General features: G+C 37.2%; 1 long non-coding RNA gene across 2 annotated transcripts in view; it reads right to left on the bottom strand.

Annotated features, from left to right (window-relative positions):
- The window catches only part of LOC311430224, a 48212-nt gene that overhangs the window by 7861 nt on the left and 19193 nt on the right, over positions 1-21158 (bottom strand). The window contains exons 5-6 of one of the 2 annotated variants that reach the window (XR_014688621.1): positions 12039-12156; positions 3872-5952 (exon numbers count right to left, since the gene is read on the bottom strand). This is a non-coding gene — a long non-coding RNA (uncharacterized lncRNA). The remainder of the gene's footprint in view (positions 1-3871; positions 5953-12038; positions 12157-21158) is intronic. The other variant, XR_014688622.1, reaches the window with a different exon arrangement.

Raw genomic sequence — 21158 nt, forward strand, 5'->3', positions numbered from 1 at the left:
GGGAGCAAGGTCAAATAAGTTAAATCCTTCCAACACAGAAGGTACAGATCACCACCCTTTGCAAAAGTGAATACTGATAGGTCCAGAGGAATGCCAGCAGCACCATGGTGCAAGATCTTTCTGTGAAAGCCACGTTCTGGGGCACAAATTACAAAAAACTCCTTGGTCTTTCAGCCAACCTGTCTTTTGGGGTAACATGGGCTAAACTATTAGACTTCACCGCTCCTGCCAGGAGCCAATGGTAAGGATGAGAACAAAATTCAGTGGATGCAGGTTTAGTTATTAAAATAGTAGATGTGATATTTCATATATGGATATCAAATCACAGATTTTGTTATGTTAAACAGGAAAAAATAAAGAAGCCAAAAGTTTCCAATGGTTTTAGTTGGTATATTTTCTGTGACACATTTGGAAAAAAAAAATATTCAATTGTACACAACGGTGGGCAAATGTCTTCTGTGTTGGATCCCATATCATGCTGAGAAGCCTGGATTTAGACAAGTCCAAAATAAAGGGTTTGGTTTTAGTGAAACTTTTTCCACTATAAAATTCTGATTTTTTAAATTATTTTTTTGTTTGTTTGTTTGTTTTGGGGGTCAATTTCAAAGTATTGCCTGATTTTGAAAAGTTTTAGGAAAGGTCCAAGTTGTCTTAAGAGACTACCATAAGACTTTCTTTAAAAAGTCCATCAAAATTCTCCAAAGACAATCAGCACAATTATGTATTTATGAACATTTATGTATTTATGAACATTATGAACATAGTACTACACTAAAACATTGGACCCTGTAAATAGAAACTATGTATAAAAGGGAGGAATATATATTTTAAAAGATAAAGGTTAAGATGTGTGTTAATCCCTAAGCAGATACAGTTCAGAGTGGAAGAGGTCAGAAAATCAATGGTGTTTGCAAAGAACTATGAAGCCAGCAGAGAACAGTTACAAAAGGCAAGAAATGACGATGAGGTAAGTCACACTTCAGATGTCGATAATAAAGCACACTCCTACAGGCAGTTTAGAGACATAACTTTCTCTAGGACAGGATCCTTATTAAAATGGTTTAAGTCTTCTTTGGATAGAGTAGTCTCTGCCTGTATTAAAGATAGGGAGAGGCAAGGGGACTAGCTCAGAAAACCTTCTTTCAAACGGCTTCCGTTAAACAAGAGTAATCCTGGCACAGGTATGCATTGGTCCCAGTGTTTCAGTCTTTGTGCGATTCTATAGACACAGCTGTAACAATAGTTACAATAACTGTTATTATGGTGGGGAAAATTGCTGCTGAATGATTAATTCATTACTTGTGCTCACACTTATAGTCACTATCTCAGATGTACTGCTTTGGATTTGGGCTGTGCAAGACATGGGATAAAATTTAGAGGTTGGAGGAAAGGGGAGAAATCCGTTATGTTGCAAAGGTTGTATGAAGGAAAATTAATTAAATTACATAACAATTAATTACTTATGCTTTTACTCTGCATTCAGAAGTGTCTGCATCCCTCTGGGAGGGCGTTTGGTTTTTGTAATGGCTACTGCTGATGCTGCAATGTTCAGCCTTGCATGTCCTTGAGCACAGCAGAGCCACTTTTGAGATAAGTTTCTTGAGGATATATGAAAACAGTCTTCTTTCTCTGCTCTGGTTGTATCACTCATGGCTGACATGGTTGCCATTCTCACCCCACACACAGGCTCTTCAGGTGAAGTGCCAAAATAAGTATGTTCCAGTCTTTGCCACTCCTGGTTGGTGCAATGCAAACTGGAAAGGGCAGAGCAGCACCTCTCTGCTAACACCATTTGACATCCACAACACATTAGCTTCTCTCCATCACTCCTTATTAACATGCATTTTACTGACTGTGCTAGGAATGTCACTTTGCAATAACATTACTACATATGAATACTAACCTGAAATGAGACAAGCCTTACAAAGGAAACTGCTAATCTGATTGCAAGTGACTAATGTGACAAAACCCCAAAGGGCAAGAAAGTTTCTGTACACATTTTCCATTCATATCCTTCCCTTCCTTCTTCCCCTCCTTTACAAATTGTGCAGAAGGGACAAAAAAATCTAACAGATTTGGATTCAATTCCATACAAGATGATGTTCTTCCTATTACACTGGACACTTAGGTTGTGACTGTGATGGCTATAAGCAATGAATATAATGATAAAAAGAAAAAATCCACCCTTGGTTGTTCATTTGTCAGAAGAAACTCTGAGACTAGTTTAAAATAATTTCAGTTGCAAAAGCTGTATCATGCTGTATTAGCTTTTGCCTATTGTTCAGAGTTACCTCTTCTAAGGGGTTTATATTCCATTAACTTATTGGCCTAATCATAAAACAGTAATTCCTAAGGGGCTCAGAAAGTGCTGATTATCTTCTAACGAGATAAAGTACCTCTCATGTCTAGGTCACTGCCTTGAAATCATTGCTAGATCCTAGTGGCTAAACATGTTCACAATCTGTTGATTACAAAATATGTTAATAGTGGTGACTACTGCTGCCCCCGAGCAAAGTACTTAAATGAAGAACCTAGATGAAAATGTAGAACTTTGGTAGGGAAGACTATAGTTTTTATCTTTCATTTCTGTTATTTTTCATCAGGTCAGCAGTTCATGTGAAACAAATTCAAAACTAACCTTCAGCTCAGACCAAATATGAGCCCAGTAATGGTTTCTGAATACATCTCACCCACGCATTTGTCAGGAAATTGTATTACTGTGAATTTTTATTTCAATGTCATACCTCTAGTGACATGAGTCAGAAAAGCAATACAAACCCAGAAATGAAAAAAAATCAGTAAAAATTAAAATTTCATTTAACACAATTTCATCATATATCCAATGATTTTTTTGCATATATTTCCATATGGTGTTATGACAAGTCAGTGGGAGTCAGACTTCATATAACACACAATTTTAAACACATATTTTTTTGCAGGATATCCCATTTCATGGGAAGTTATAGATTTTTTTTTTCTAAGCCTAAACAAAACAAAACAGAAAAGTAATTTCTGAGTTCTCCATAAACTGGAAACTCCATATTTCAGTGTCTGATATTTACATAACTTCTTCGTATACTTACACACATATATGTACACAACTGAAAATACTTTTCAGTCTCACTTAAAAAGCTGAAGACCAGGATTTTGACATGCTGGACACTGTACACAAGCAAGCACAGAAGCTAAAGTATAAATAACTACCTTTCCCTTAGTATAAATATTTTTGCAATATTTATATTAAAACCTGTATTAAACATAATTGTGCAGTGAGTATGGTTTAAACAGAACAAAAATGAAATCTGTTATTCTAAACTTCAGGAAAACACTGGAAAGCAATCTTTCTTTCCCAGTCTAGAGCACAGATGTTTTCTGTCTCACTTTTGTGTTGTTCCTCAAGTGGGGGGAGGTGGCTGAGCCTTTCCTTAGTGCCTGGTACACCCATGCCGCTCCAGACTCCAAGCAGCAATTGTCCCTTGCAAGGCTTTATGCCACCTGAGCAAGGTCAAGGACCTTTGGAAGGCAAGAAGGGTGCTTTCCTCTCTGCACAGCCTGGGTGCCAGATTCTTTGCACTCCTCTCAGGAGAACAGCTCTGTGTATTGATCAGCACAATACAGCTGTCCACCCACGTGGTTATTAATGGATAATAAACAGCTCAAGACCCAACAAACAGTATTTTTCTTAGCAAGTACCAGTCTGGAATCAATTAAATAACAACAAGAAGGGCTCTAAGAAGTGCTATCAATTGTAAAAGTTATTACGCTCTCAGGATGTCTCACTGAAAACTCCCACGCAAAGCAATCAGATGTTGACTGTTGCTGTGTCTTAATCAGGAGTTTTCTGTAGGGTCACAGAGCCCCTCCAGCTTACCTCCAGGAAGGAATGAGACCTGTTTGCTGGCTGGAAATCCCAAAATGTTGTGTACCTTTGAAGGAAGGTATGAGGAAACAGGTGTTTTCCCATTTTCACTGCTTCATTTAACATCCTACTGTTGGGTGCTTGTTAAAGTAATTGTAGCAAAGCACAGAGCAAATTTATTTGATTTTAAGGCCAGGTAGAAAAGAGTTGGATAGACGTAATATTGTCATGTCAGAAAAACTAAGATGAGATTTTTTTCCCCTTCTTGTTTGTATTAGTAATAAACAAGTTATTTTAAACAATCTAAGCTATGTTCTGTAAAGTAACTTCCAACCTGGTGTTATCACATTTCTCATGCTGTGTCTGTGATAACAAAGGAAAAAGGGAAGGGTGACTGACTTCAGGTCACTAGCCCACAGCAAGGGGAAAAAGTGAGCAGGCATATGTAGCAGAAGTCAGTAATGCCAAACAGGTCTAATTTCCCCTGTGCCCACACTTCTGACATAATAAACAAACGGAGCAGAAGTTTCAGTAAGAATTATAATACAGTAAAGTAACAAACCTTACCTGGCATGCCCATACTTTCTGCCATGAGGGCAGAGAAACAGTCATACCAAATGATAGAGAAAAAAGAAACTACTTAAAGGAGCTAAGGACTTAGGCAGCAACTGAGCAAGGACTTTGAGTATGCAAGTGCTGGGCACTGGCTCCCAGTATGTGGAAGACTAAACAGAGTGCTGGTAAAACACCCCTAGTTCCTAAATACTTGCAGTTGCATTGCTAGACTGCCTCAGCCTGCCGAGTGCAGAATGAGAAGGCTCAGTTCATCCCCAGGCTGTGCTGGGATTAACTCATAAGCAAGTATCACTGTCTGTCTGCAGACCTACCAGCTGGTCTCTGCTGCCCACACCACAGCAAAGCAGCAAGACCCACCTTGACCCATCCTCCCTATCTTGGGCAGAGCATGCCAGCCCAGCTCCTGTGTCCTGGAGAGATGCAGGGCTCTGATTCCCAGCTATTCTCTACACTGGCCAAGTGACCAGGCCATCAGCAGTGTCTCCTTGTATGTCATAGCTGAAACACTCCTACTTTTCAGTAGGAGTCCCTTTGGATTCCAGTGATCCCTTCGTATACTAGTATCGTATCGTAGGATACTCAAATGGGGCAGCAGATAGCAGTGGACGCCTCAATATTAGCTGGGACATCAACCAGCACTTACTTTCCCCCTTGCTTGTCAGTGCCCCAACCACAAGGCTATGTAGTTAGACTAACTTTGTTTAGTCCAATAAGCGGAAGTGTTTTATCTGGATCAATCATTCTTATAGAACAAAATGGAAGATGTATGCTTGAATCTTTTGTCATTACAGTTAGGGATGTGAATCAGGGTCTTCTAGAGGTAGGCAAGCATTCCTGTGCCATTAAAGTATTGTTTTATATCTAAGAAACAGAGAGCAAGCTGGGGCAAAATTGCATCTGTGAACACAACATAGAAGAAAATATTCAATATTATTAAGCTTTCTCTTTTTCCACACTGCCTCACTGCCAGCTAGTGAGAAAAACAGGTCCTCTGCAGCAAGCAAACTTTCAGGACTCCCTCTCTAAAGCCCTCATCTCTTTACAAAGGGAGATGGGTTCTTTCTTCTTCAGGGCTCTTTCATTGAAGGGAAGCATACAAAAATGTCTGGCATTGCAGTGCCCAGCTACTTTTGTGTCTCTAACCCAAGAACTTTATTAACGAGGTAAATGGATGTTTAAGAGGTTTGCATCTGACCAAAACCCAGAAGATCCATTCCTATCTATGACATATAACGGGAGCAATTAAAACCCAACAGAATAATTATAGCAGTAGGAAAAAGAAGGGGGGGAATACACCTGCTTTCGATGCTCACCATTACTAATGCGTCTATGTCTGCAGATGATTGTTGCCTGCTGTTTAATTAGAGGGAAATGCAATGCAATGCATTCCTGTGGAGGAGTTTCACAGGTGGCTCTCCCAGCTGGGGACCCCAGGCTGCCACCCAGGCTGCTCCACCACCTGTCCACTGCATCAGGCTCTTCAGATCAGAATCCAAGAAGAGTTCTGCTCTCCAGCCCTAGAAGAGAGATATTTTATATGCAGCTTTATAACCTCATTTCCCAGCTGACCATGAGCACAAAGCAAGCTATTAAGGACTACAAGCAGAAACAGGCCTGGTAGTTGAGATAACAAATCATCTAAGGCTTCATCACTCAGCCCCATTTGTTGAACAATAATTAAGCTATTGATCTCACCTGAACATCCCCAGCCCTGCCACCCTTCCTTTTACCTCTCTTCCCATCCTTCAGCTTTTACCTTGGAGAAAAACTTAGTTACAACCCATCACTTTCAGCCGAAGGATACAGGCTTCTGGAGTCACAGAGATGCCGGTGGTGATGCTCTCAATGTATAAGAGGCTGTGTATGAACATGAACTCATGTCTTTGTAGGCAACAACCTTACTCAAACTATGTTTTGGGTCATAATAAGCCTGTTGACCTTTAGTATTATTCGAAGTGAAATAACAAAACCAGAGAAGGTGGTTTCTGAACCTTTTTTCTTTTCTAGAGTCAAACTATGCAAAATTTTGAAAATATTGAGATTAGTTGATTACTGCGGTTTTCTAGCTAAAATGTGTTTGTTTAGATGGACTATTTACTTTAGAAATAAAACAACAGTTCTGCCAGAAGCTCAGATAATCCAAAGCATGTACTGAATCTTCTTTGAAACTTAATCCATTTGTAAGCTTTGCATTTTACAATAAATGAGGGGATGTTCAAATGAAATGTATTTTTAACAGTGTGTGAGAGATGTCATTCCAGAATGCTATCTCTGTGTTTTTATGTACCTCACCTCTGCATATTGCTGGGAGCTTTCCTCATCTACAGCATGCTTAGTAAGAAAACAAAAGGGACTTTAAAAAAAAAAAAAAAACTCATCTCTTTCACCTTTGGGAAAGTTGCAGAGGTATATCTCAGCATACCCTTCAGAATTGTACTATAAAATCTCAGTGAAAAGAGAGTAAAATTGGGCAGGAAAAAATATGTATATTTCTTATACAGAAATCATCACTGATACTGGTGAGTTTTCCCACTCCATCCAGCAGTGAGGTATGTGAAATAAGTGATACTTATTTGCCCCATCAGCTATTTATCTCCCTTTATCATTCTGATAAATGTGCTAATTTGATACTGTATACTAAAAACAACTTGCAACCATCCATATAAACAAGAATCTATGATTTTCTGGCATCATCTCTGTAGAACTAAGACTACAACTTAGCAAATCTTCAAGGGAGAAAGCTGGCATGTAAGTCTGGGGACTGAATGCCCTTCAGTAGGGGGGAAAGTGCCAGAAAGTGAGTTCAGATGTCTTTTCTCAAAGTCCTGTCATTCAAGCCCAGAAAACAAGGTACAGACATTTTCAGTGTAGGAGTGAAAAATAAATATTTGAGTCAAGCAAGCTATTTGTGTAAAGTTTCTCAAACAAGTTTAATCTGGAGAAGAAGGAAGACAAAGTTTTAGAATGAATAATTTAAATATTTTGATGAAAATGTCAAAAGGAAGCAATATTTTTGAAAAATCACCTAAATTACATTTTAGTAAGTGAAAAAACTTAAGGAAGGGAATGGAAAAAAAAAAAAAGCTTTGCTTCATTTAAATAGATTCTGATGGGAAATCTATTGAGAAATCTTTTTGTTTGACCTAGTATTTTTTATTATAATTCACTGTAATTTATGAGCCTGAAAAAGTAACTGCAAAACTTTATCTAGAAAAATAGCAGTATGATCACCTTGTCTGACCTTCTGCATATGACAGACCATGGGGTTCTATGAAGTGATTCTTAAAGCAAGTTCTGAAATTCCAGTTGCATTAAAACTTATTTTATAGGGAAGAAAAACATATATATATCTTTTTGTTGAATCTTGAAACAGTTCTAAAATAATCCTGGTTTAATGACTACAGTTGCTGGCAGATATAACCCATTTCTCTAAAAGGTGCTTCAGAGATTGATTATCCTTATCTTAAACATTTGACATTGATTTCTGTTCTGAATTTGAGTAGCTTCAGCTTCCAGCCATGAGAGCCTTGTTGCAATTTTTTATGTCTTCAGAAGGTTAAATTGTTGTCTCCTAGTAAATCTGCTCCACATATAGGCACTTATCTGCTGTGAACAGACACCACTTAGCTTTAAAGATAAACTGAAAAGACTAAAAGTCATGAGTATTTGTAATAAAGAAGATTCTCAGGACTCCAATAGTTGTTGTAGCTCTTTTTTGGACGTTTCAGTTTGCCAATATGTTTTTGTTTTGTTTTTGTTTTTGAATAAAAATGTGAAGTAGAGCTGATTGGAAATACTGTTTTATTTGAAACACCTTTTCTCTATGAAAGTCAAAGCTTTGCATGAAAACATTGAGTTACTTGAGATTTCTAAACTGCCTTAGAATTAGATGAACAATGAAAATATTTTCCAGGGACATGGCTTACACATGTTCAAATCATCCCAGTTCAAAGCAGGCATCTTGAATCTTTAACTCCCATAATCCAAGGGATTGACCCAATCACTGACTCTAGTGTTCTATGCTGATTGTCTCCAGTTGGAGGAGTTATTCCAGTTTTTGCAACTCAAAACTCAGCAGACCCAAACTGAGAAAACAGTCATTTGTAATGTGCTGTGAGAGCCCTCTCCTGACACCATTCCTGGCATAAAAATTTCAGGTTCATATCCCTGATCTGAACCAGGTAGAGCAGATGCCATAGAGCATGGTAGGAAGCACCATCATCTTGATTGTCCTTTTGAGTGGCTGTCTGACAGGATGGACATGCCCAGGTCCCTCTGTACGAGCTCTGTCATGGCAGAAAAAGTAGGCAGCTGCTGCTTGTGACCACCGAGGAGTCTCAAACATGCCATACATCAAGTACCTAGTTCCCATATCACCTCTTGGGGAATACAGCCATTTGAATTTCAGTCCATAGTGGCCCACGGGAGCAGTGCCACTGCTTATCTCCAGCTAGCTTGGCTTCCTATGTGCTTTCTCACATTTCATGCATGCAGAAGTCTAACCCTTTCAGTTTTGAAGGGTTAAAAAAAATTGTTACACCCTGAAACATTACGTGGAACAGAATCTTTGCTTTCTATATAGTCTCAGGTTAAATACAAAAGCTGTATTCAGTCATGCCACACGTAGTGGTAACAGGACCTCTTCTTCTGATTGATCTTTCTCTGTCTATACAATCAAGGACTGCAAACACTTTTTTCTTGCTACTACTCATCCTTAGAGCTCATGTTGCAATGAATATCCACCCTGACCCTGCAGCCCTTTATCTCAATCATGCTTTTCAAAATACAATCTTCTCCTTACATAAATATGATATAGAGTTTTCATTCCTAGATTAATGATCTTGCATTTAGCTGTATTGAAAAAATATGTTTGTTGTTCAGCTGAGCCCCCTACACTGACATCGACATACAGCTTTGGAGAGTTTCCATATGCCTCATCCTTCCAGCTGGAGAAAAGATTTCCACAGCAGATGTGCCTGCGGGAGTTGAGCAAAGGGAAAGTGTTCATAATAAGGAGAACAAAAATAGGAAAATTGGGGAGATTCTTCCTTGCTTGCATACAGGGAGACAACTCAGAAAACTGCAGTGAAAAGATTTTTAGTCCCTAATTACCTACCAACTATCTTTTCTGTCCAGGAAAACCAGGCCTCTGAAAAAAGTGGAGCCTCCTACACTTCCCAAAGTCTTCTCTACGTCTGCAAATTGGCATTAATACAGTTCATGCCTCCTGCAGCTTCAGCTCCTCATACAGACAAACAGATTTGAAAGCTAGTCATGCCCTTTTCCCTCTCAGTGAAATGAAGGCAGTCCAGACAGGAGATTTTGTTTGTTGAGGGGGAGCAATAGGGGAGGGAGGGGTATGTCTGTGTTTCCCAAGATACAGATGTAATTCTTGGGCCTCAGGCAAAAAGAGAGACAGAAAAAAATCTGTGCCTAAAGGCACCCAGCTTCACAGTTCAACTAGGTCCTGCACAACTCTTCCAGATAAAGGAATTATTCCGTTCTGAACTGTTTCAGGCCCAACAACACATGGGAGCCAGTCTCTTATTTTTCTGAAGCACAGATTGGATATTATTAGATATTATTATTTTAATGACTAGCTAACTTTTGAGGTGTTTTTTTAGTATTTGTTCTAGCCTCCTAATGCAGAGCAAATTCCCACAATGGTAGGAACTGTTGAAGTGACTGTCTCTGTCCCAGGCAATGTTCAAAGGAGTCTTTTCTGTTTGGCTTGTCCTTTGTGAAGCTGTATTCCCAACTCACCCCATAGAAAATACATATTTTCAAAGATGTACATAAGTGGTTTTGTAGGACTATGCCTTTTATGTACAAGTTTGCTTTTGGAGTTTGTCTTTTCGATACACTCATATAGTAGATTATTTGCAGTCCATCACCTTGAATGGACTCCTCTCTGTTTTTCCTATTTATCTCAGAATGCACAAGGTATTTACTCATCCCCACTTTTACCTCAAGACAAGAGATTCAATTTTCTTGAGAGAGTGATCCATGAAGCCTTTAGTGTACTGCTGAGGCTCCTGAATTGCCCCTTCAATACGGAAGACATCTTTCTGCCTGTTTTTCATTTATATACATCAAAAACATTTTTCTTTGAAATACAGCCACCTGCAAAGATCTTTTTTGCCATTTAGCAATAAGATTTCTTTTCTGTTTTACCGTTCGTTCACCTCCCAAAAGCTAATACATTTCCAGGGTCCATAGAGGACGGCCTGCACGTTACCTGAATGAGCACAGTATATCCCTGCATGAAAGAACATTGTATGTATAATTAAGACAATGTGTTTGGGACATACAAGTGTTGTGACTAAAAGATAATCCAGGCTCTCTCAGTCTCTACCAGTAACATGCTTCCACTTCTTATTGAAATATGTTCCTGGTTATTTGTACAGTCCAACTGTACATTTCAAAGTGATGTTCTTTGGGAAATTTTTTTTAAATCCTGCAATTAAAAAGTTTTAATCCTGAACTGCCAACACTCTCACCCTTTAACTATAATGAAAGTCCAGTCTAGTGTTTTTTAAACTTTCTAAACACAAACCAATACAATTTCCAGTGAAAACAGACAGCTTTTATGAAAGCAACATTTGAGGGAGAGAGTTAACATACACATAAAAATATATTTCCAGAGGAAGACTCTCATTAACTGTAATTGCATGTTTTAAAAATGAGGTGTCTTCCTGACCTCACAAACCACTGCAAATGCAAAAGGAAAATGCAAAGAGCTCTATTATCCCTGAAGACAAATCTGTGGTCAAAGGGAGAAGCTTTAATACAATGTCCCTAAAAGAGACCTAGACAGCTCATATTGGACAGCAGTAGCTCTCTGTCACCCATTTCCCAAACCTGTCTCTGAGCCTCCAGGCCCTCCATCAACAAGGTGGCACAAGCTGTGGTTGCAGTTGCATAGCTACACAGACACATCACCATTTCATACTGGAAAAACAATCAGTGTCATGGCAGATTAACGTAAGCCCCTTTCGTTTCCAGAGTGGGGAATTTCTTGATTACCATAAGCTGCAACCTCATTAAAATATCACAAGAAATAGTATATTTCTGACATTTCTAGTGCTTTCAGTTTTTTAATTCACGCATCCTCACCAGGAACAGCTATCAGGAGTGTGGGAGGACAAGTCCTGCTAACTAGATTCCAATGGCAAACAGCTCTGATCCAGACTTTTGAGGAAGAGGGAAAAACAATCCCCAAATGATGTAAATCTTCAAAGGATAGCATGAACACTATTCTGGGCAAAAGCAATCTGTGGTTGTCCCCCACCTCCCACCTCCCCATTGACTTCACAACATTTTAAAATTCCCTTTACCTCTGTTTTCAGCTCCAAGACCAGATAAAATTGTAAAATCGATTTTCCTTTTTTTTTTTTTTTTTCCCTTCACTGAAGTGTTGCTTATGGACTCCTTTGTGCAACACCTTACAAACAAAGACAAAAACTTGTCCTGATGAAGCTGAAGAAAATGAACAGTGGATGAGTTAGGGTGAATACACAACATGGGTAAAATACTGCTAACCCTGTGAAAGCTGAGATGGAAACAGAAGAGTGGAAGCAGTCATACAGACCTACTAGCTTACCTTTTTCCAGTTGTTAATGATTTCTGTGGAGAATGACAACTGAAGAGTATCCTCCAGCTGAGGTGAATCAAAGAACTCAAGCAGCTTGTTTCAGCCTTTCACAGAGAACAGCTGGTGGCTGAGGAAAAAATGTAGTGGATTTTTACTAGCAATAAGAATACAGGTCTCCTTCCATTTGAAGAAACTCTTGGTTGCTGTTTCTAAGCATTATAGAAATGATTGGTCCAATTGAGCTAAGCAGAGGGTAGAACTCAGCCTGGCAGTAGTTCTTTTCCTCTGGCAATGCTCTCCTGATCACCAAAATACATGGGACTAGATAAATATCAAGCAGGAATTGTATTTTGAGAAAATACCTGAATCTTTACCACTTGTTTTCCTCTCATATTGGTTTCAAAGACAGACCTCTTAAAGATATTCAGTAACATCAGACAGACTGTGCTCAAAGCTTGGAACAGGATGGAGAGGAACCAGGCTCAGGTCCCTGCTGCTCTGGATTTTGCTTCATCCCAAGCACAAGCTCCACACAGCAAGCTATAATGTCAATATCCATCAGGTTATACATTTGGCAATACTGCACATTCCTTGTACATAAAATAATAATAATAAAAGTAGAAAATGCATAAAGGGGAACATGAACCAGATAGGTTCTTCCTCTCTCACATGTTGACATTAGCTGAGAATCAAGAGAGTTCAAGCAACCCACCCCAAGCTACAGCAGTGGATAAAAAGAATTTTTGTTTGAAACTATAAACATGCAATGCAATGACTAATAAATAACATTTTGTACATATCCTGTCACACAGAGATATAAAGGGTATGCAGCCAACAATTGCCTTTAAAAGAAATTGACTTAATAAGGATGAAAATATTACCGAGGTTACCTACAATCATTAGCTAAAGTCAAAAACGGTACTTTTAAAATATCAATATATGAAAACCTTTACATGAGAACAAGCTTAGTGAAAAGAGAACACCTTCTCCATTATGGTGTTTATTTTATTTTAATTATTCACATAATTCATTATACATCTTACATAGGGTAATCAAATATTACAGTAGTGCTTTATCTTAATCTAAGGTATAAAACACATCTACCCACTGCTTTGTGATCAAACTCCTCTGTCTCTAAAATTTCTCAGATATCTAGCTTCCTGTTACACTAATTAAAGTTAAGCTATTGCTACTCATTCATGAAAAACTACTGTTCCCATTCTTATCTTGTTCTACCCCTAACAGTGATTTACTGCTGCTTTGACCAGAAATCCATCCTATCTGAAATGCTATCTTGGCAAATCTGCGGTATCATACTAAAACAAAACAAAACAAAACAAAACAACAACAACAACAACAACAAAAACTTAAAATACATTCCCTATTCAACTCTAATGAGGCTTTGAATTTTTAAGTAAAAAATGCAGAAAGAAATTACACTAACTTTTTAAAAGAAATTCCTAATTTAATGAATGCTTCTAATGTGTAGCTAGGAGAATTTCACTTTGAATTAGCATAAAGGATCCAAGACATGTCCCCTCTAGAATCCCTCTGGGCTTTTAATGTCATAAGTAGACGAAGTACAAAACAGGGTGCCTCCAAGTCATCTAAAATTCATTTCAGGCAAAACCTGTGATTTTGCTCTTCATCCAGAGCATACTGCTGCATTAATTGTGAATGGAAATTTATGCATATTCAAATTCCAAATAACCAACAGACTTTGGCCGGCTTTTCTTTTGTCCCTTCCATTAAATAATCATGAAAATTTTAGAAGCTCAGTTTTGAATAAAAAATCAGTTCTTGATTGATTAAAGAATTGATAGTGAATCACCAAGGTACATGTAGATATATTATCCCTCTGACAATAACATGTCCTTACATTGTCATGTTGTCATGGGTTGTATCCCCAGTTAATTCAGTTAAAAGGCAGAGAAGGGTCCAACTTCCAATTTCCCCCAGTCCAGGAGGGCAAGGAGCTGTTCAGCTCTGCTTTACACTTAATTTGCTTTCAAGTCTGTACCAGGTAGATGTAATTACTGTCATGTCTAAATAGGGTCTGTTTTGTATTCCTTTTGAACTGCTATGACTAAATTATGTTCCAATATGCAAAACATTAAGCCTAAAGAGCCAGATTTTACCTCTTTATAACTTTTAAATTCTATTTGTTTAATTGTAAAATAGAGGAATAGAAACTTGGACTCAAAGTTTCCATTTTATGTCCTGGATCCCAGGGATGGTACTGGATTCTGGCTCACTTTGCATTTTGTCTGTACACTGTGAGAGGGAGATGGGTAAATTGGGATATTGGGACTATAAACATGAACTTTTTTCTGCTTGTAATGCATGTGTGTCTCAGGAAAGTATTGGGAGCAGGTGGCTTTCTGAAGCCAAGCACCACACAAGCACGAGACATTTTAAATACCCCCCACAACTTCACTTCAGCATTCCCCATTTTCACCTGACAGAAGTTGCTGAAGGGGTTGATTGTTAATGCTTCAACTCACAAATCACAATTTGTGATTGCATCACAAATGCAATCAACATTGAGGCTGATGTAATAGATAATTCCTTTGTAGACTTTAATGGAGAAGGTTTTAACAAACACCACTTTCTCCCTAGTATTTTTTTTTCTTTTTTTTTTCCTGTGATTTCAAGAATAATTTAAATATTGTTCTTTACATGCGGAGAGTTAGGACTTAACTGTAGTCACCTCCCTCTGTACATACGCACAGTCTACTAATACTTGTACAAGTTTGCACACAAAACAAATATTAGCTCTAGGCAGCAGAGGAGGGGAAAATAAACTTTAGAAAAACAAGTGCACTTATATAAGTATTTGTCATATCTTGTTGCAGGGTCCAGCAAAATCTAATGAAACTTCAAGAGGAATTTAGAAAACAATCACATTCTGTTACTCTGTGGATAGATTCAAAGGCATGGAGCTAACAGAGAAGGCCCTTGAAAAATAAAATAAAAATATCTCTTTAAACTAAGTGAGCTGCAGTTTTTCAGATTATTAGGAGTATTTTATTCCTACCAAATGTGAGAAGAATAGGGACATTTTTTCCTCACAGGGAAACGGTTTGCTCTTGATAAGTGACCCTGGTTCTCGAGCAAATGAGAGAATTACAGCTACACTTGTCCTGGGAATGGTGTGTGCTCCAGGGGAAAAGAAACAGATCCAGAAGTCCCAGGTCTTTCCTTCGTTCTCTTCTACATTCCTGGAGATCATGAATTACATGGATCTACCAGGAAACGGCTTGCTAAGCCCTTCCTCACTTTCCTTCTCTCTAGGAAATTGCCAAGTCTGTATAATGTACTACCCCCCTTTTTAATCCTCTCTTGAGGTTAATAAGTTGCCTTGAATACTGACATGATAAATGTATGAGGTTAACACTTGGTTAATCATTCTTCCTTCTTTGGATATTACATTCTGAAGGTGAGTATATAATAAGCTTTTGTACTTGTATAGTTACAGTGGAATAGAAATACCTTGGCTTCATCTTACATGGGCTTGGTGGTATTGTCTATATGCTGATATACATTTTGTATATAAGCATATTTGTACATGTATATACACATGTGCACACTGTGTGAGTGTGCATTTAGTGGCTTACATTTGCACAAGAAATGTATCTGATAGTTTATGAGTGTTTATCTGTTATGCACTGAAACTTTGAAGTTATACACAATCCTTCAGAGGCTCCCATAGTTCTGTTGTGATTTTTTTTTAATTTTTTTTTTTAAGCAAACTGTTGCTGCCTATAGGAATGCTACAAGGGAAAAAGAGAGTTTGTTTCCAGTGTCAGTTTGTCTGCAATAAAACCACTTTCACTGCCTCACCAGAGAAATAAATCTGGGATTTGTAGCTACTCTACAGGTTATCCTGAAATAGTCACTGACACGTTGACAAATGAACTATATTCATTCTTGCCTACTGTTAGAGCTTCAGGGAACTTCAACTTCCTTGAGAGATAGAGGAAATAATAAGGTGGAATTGTTTGAATACTGTCAGTTAAAATCATACAATATGCCTTAAATTCATCTTTTCTTTGGTTCTTGACTATCTGTATTGCATCTAGGTAGCTTTATGGGTCTCCTTGTATCACCTCTGAGTTATGTCAATTCCCTATCAATTTAAATAAGAATTTTCTCAGTGTGGAAACTAGAGATTAGCAGATACCACTCCATCAGGATATACAATAAGGATGACATTTGAGAAGCATCTTTGACTTATGATCTTTCCTCTTCAGTGCTGCAGTACAGCTGTTTCAGGAAGATTTCCAAAGATAGAGACTGACATCATTTAAGATGTTGTGACACGTCTTTCATTACCTCTGTTAAGTGCACTTTCAGTGTAATGATATGTCATGATAGACTGTAAAAGAGTAAAACAATTGTGCCAAAACTAATAGAAATGATGAAATCAGAAATTTGAAGTTAACGTAGAGATTAACTTAAACTAGAAGAATAAAAATAAAAATAAAATAAAAAAAAAAATAAAAAGCTAGATAGAAATAGATGATGGATAGCTAGTTTTTATCATCTTTTTCTATTACATTTTCTTGCTCTTTCTTTCTACTTTTGTGCATTAATTAAAGTCTAGTTCAAATCAATAAAGAGATGTTTTCCCAACAGAATCCTCAAAATATTCTATTATTTTTTTGGGAAATTCAATTTGTTTAACCTTGAGGGAGGTATGGGGGAGAGGATGGAGAGGGTGGGGATAGGGAGATGAGGGGGCAGGACAGGACAGAAAAAGCTGTAGGTAGATGATAAAAAACAATAACTATATGTGGCCACAATGTACTGAACCAGCACACCAGAGATGGAAATATTCATGGTGAATTTTTGCTTTTCTGCACAGTATTAAAAATTTGAAAACAGAAAATGTAATATGAATATGTGTCCTGCTTTCTTTTCACTAAAGGAGACATTACATAAAAGAGCATCATTGGTTTAGTCATAGCATTTTTCACTTCAAGATTTCAGCACAGTGCCAGTATTTATTTTTCCACTGGGCTTGCCCTCATGCTCTTTCTGGATATGCATAAATAAATTCCTGCCATATATATCCACTTTTAACAGCAACAGTTTAACTGCTCTGGTCATAAGAGCTTATAAATTAACATTAACAAAGAAGTTATGCTTTCATTGCAATCATTCCTCAACCAAAAATACCCCAGGAGAACTGGCTTGTAAAAAACTCTGGGATGTGGAGAAGAACAGAAGAATTTCAAAGATCCATCTCATCTCTCAAACATGAAAAGCTAAATTTTAGACCAACCTGGATGCAAACTGCAGTAATTTAATAGTAAGACACTTCTCTGCAGGTTGCATAAGCAAATACAAATATCATCAAGAGAGACTGTGTGCTTCTTTGCTCCCAGTCAGCACAGGAAAGAGCTAGTTGCAGGGTAATGGCTCCCCTCCTCACTCTACACCCGATAAAGGAGCAAAACCAACAACATGGACTTCACACAGTTTCCATTTGCTGATGGTATCAGGAAGGTAATTTTGGGCTGTTCAACACTTTCCTTCCTAGCCCTTGCTCTACTTTCCACTTTTCTACTTGCTTTTTCTGGAAAACAAAGGAATTAAGCACTTCCCCAAAGCTGAAACAACAGTAACATTTTTCCTTCATGCTTTGAAAATGGTGTACACCCTGCTGTGGTCTGTGCCTGTGATTTTGCTCAGGTTGGAGCTGCCAAGACTTCTAGCAGAGTGAACATCAGGAGACTTCCATCACCCAATATACCTAACAGACTGAACTAGCCCTTGCCTACAGCATTTCTCTTAAGTGCTCAGTAACAAAAACAAACAAACAAACAAACAAGAAAAAAAAAAAGTGAGTTAAAACTATGTCAGTAATCAATGAAAAATTTTCTTCTTCTCGAGCAAAAGCAAGAGTAAAAGCAAGTAGACAGAAAGCAAAGTCTAACAGACACATCCATAAAAAATCCCAGGGTACCACTCTAACCATCTAGTCTGGCCAACAGCCCTACACAGGTCACACAGCTTCCAGGAACCAATTTTTTTGTGTGTTCAGACAAATGTCTCCTATATGGAAGAATGATCACTTTTAATGTAACAGTTTTCAAGAATGAAGAATCCATCACAATTCAGGAGAAAATTTCCTAGGGTTAATTACTTCCACAGTTTAAAACGTACTTCATATTTTAAGGAATTGTCTCTCAAGAGTGTGATTTAAGATGTGTAGGGTACCACACGGCTTCAAGTTGAGAAAAAAGTCCAAATAAACTGTTTGCAGAACAGAACATGTTGCTTTCCCAAATTACTTTTTCTTTATGTTGTTATTTTCTAAAAGTTTGAAAAATATAACTCTACCTTACCTTCTGCCTATTAGAGGTGTTTTATAGGAGCAAAAAGTTCCTTTCCTTTTATTTTAGTGGTGGCATTTGCACCATTTGGCACTGATAACAACATATGTATGATGCCTAATGCTCCCTTGAAGGACCCTGGACTAATGGGAATGTTTACTTCACTGGACAGGCTTCCTGGAAAAGCTTATTCTTGAAATAAGTCACCTACCCTCACTTGACCCTGCATTTGATGTCAAGATAATACTTTGCTTTGGATGTCACTAGCTCAGCATAATTTTCCTTCACTAGAAGTTCAAACACAATCAAAGGAGGAGATGGGCTCAGAGAAGGCAATATCCAATTGAATTGCAAATATTTATACTATTAGTTAGAGATAAATTGTGTTATGAGTTATGAATAAAAATAATTTTAAAAGAAAAAGAACTAAGATTTCAGTTTCTTGTATGGCTTTGATCCTACAGTCTGGCACAGACATATAATTTTTCATCCCTTATGTAAGTAAGCTAACACAAATGCACAATGCCAGCTCTATCCATCTATTTCAGAAGAAACTAGCATATTTACACACCTTACATTTGCATACTCTATAAAAAGCAATTTAAATTTAATCAAAGGCAATAGTTCTATTTTTTAATGAAAAATGTGAAACAAACACTAATATACATAAGTATTTCAGACAATATTTGAATGAAAAAATGACAATTATTTTTTTCATGTTTTACTTTCCAATTTAAGGAGCAATTTCTACATTTTTCCAACTGATTTTTTTTTTCTTATAGATTAAGGTTTATGACTTCAGAGTCCTTTTAGTGGGATGTTTCTTCACCAACTACAAACTTTTTTATTTTTTCAAAATGAAAAAATATTGAAAATAAAGATTTCATAAATATTTAAAATATAAAAGAAATAGCTCTAACTGTTGGAATGCTAAATCATTTTGGCTATTACAAGAAAATTTCACTAAATAGATTCAGCTTTTCCAACAACTTCTAATATTAAGAAATTGACCTATGCCAAGCATCCAGACCCCAGGGTATTGAGTCTATATAGCTCAAAGACAACTAACTGTTGCTGAAATCTGGTTCAACAGAAGATCCTATGAGAAAGTGTCATTAGCTTGAGTATAACTGAGTGCAGAAATGTTTGCCTGGGGAGGGCAGCAGGTCAGTGTCAGATAGAAACCAAAGTAATTCAGTAAAATGACAACTGATGCTCTTCTAAAATTGTGCCCAAATCAGCACAAGAGCCACTGTTTTTCTTCTTTTCTTTTCTTTTCTTTTCTTTTCTTTTCTTTTCTTTTCTTTTCTTTTCTTTTCTTTTCTTTTCTTTTCTTTTCTTTTCTTTTCTTTTCTTTTCTTTTCTTTTCTTTTCTTTTCTTTTCTTTTCTTTTCTTTTCTTTTCTTTTCTTTTCTTCTTTTCTTTTCTTTTCTTTTCTTTTCTTTTCTTTTCTTTTCTTTTCTTTTCTTTTCTTTTCTTTTCTTTTCTTTTCTTTTCTTTTCTTTTCTTTTCTTTTCTTTTCTTCACAGAAGATGAAAAAACAGTGATTTGGAATGCTAAATAGAGGTAATTGCTTTGGAAACACTTCCAATATTTTTATTTTTTATTTTTTTGTAAGAAAAGTGAATACAGTGTAAATCAAACTGATGGTTTTCCTCTGCCACCTCCCAATGTCCTTGACACTTTTTATTAATGATAATAAATTCATCAGTCACAGATTCTTTATTGCTTTAAAGCCTCAAAGCTAGAATGTTACATCATGTACTTACAACATTTTTACATCACTCACATCTTTTACATTGCTTTTAACAGCACAGTGCAGGACCCCCTCAGCGAAACTAGCATTTCTCCAAATGCACACCAGTGATAGGGAACTCACGGGCTTATTTGTCTATTGTCCTCTTTTACCTAGAGTGTAAAACGTTAGCAATTGTTGGTGACTATAAATGACCACAAACAGAATTAGATCGGGCCAAAATGTATACATGTATTCTAGAAGGCTTCTCCAGGGAACATGTTAAGGGCACACATTGAAGAAAAAATACAGCATATAGTCAATATATTTTCCAAAAGGACCTAGTTAACATTTTAACTTTTTAAGCTGTTAACTGTGCTGAAGCCCAGTGTTGCTCAAATCATGCCTCATTTTCTAGGTGCCCTCTTACCTTCTTCTGTAATATTAAGGCAAACTGTCAAAGCTCCCGAAATAGCTGAATGCCATCGCATTACCCTTAGATAAGGGATCCTCCAAAGTAAAAAGCAGTCACAATATTACTCAAGGCTGGACTAAAGTTTCATTTCACCTCCTAAAAACAGCTTGTTTCATCTTTTTTTTTTTTTTTTTTTTTTTTTCTCTCTAGGTATAGCTAGCACTTTTTCATACCCAAACAAGATATTTTCTCTGCATCTTGTCTTTTAATACTGTCAAAGTTAATCTCTGTCATTTCCTGCTTCCTTTCATTCATTCCTTCAAATCATAGGGCAACTTCAGTGCTGACTAAGTCTGGAGAACTTTAGGATAATACAGAAGAGGAAAATTACCTTGGAGGTATGAAAGGTTTATCACTGCACTCTGCATGTCTTATGATGCCAAAAAGGCACAGGTGCCTAAGATTGTCATCATTTACATGGTTCACAATAATTCATAATGAATTATAGTCTGTTTCTAAAGATGAACTTATTTAGCTCAGTTGGCTGTGCTTCTCAAGTGTTTAAAAGCAATTAAAAAAAAAAATTAAACTGATATACTGTATAGCTAAAATAGAAAATTGAGTAGGAAACAAAATAA

This window comes from Aythya ferina, assembly GCF_964211825.1.
Source record: "Aythya ferina genome assembly, chromosome: 1".
In the NCBI taxonomy this organism is placed as follows: Eukaryota; Metazoa; Chordata; class Aves; order Anseriformes; family Anatidae; genus Aythya; species Aythya ferina.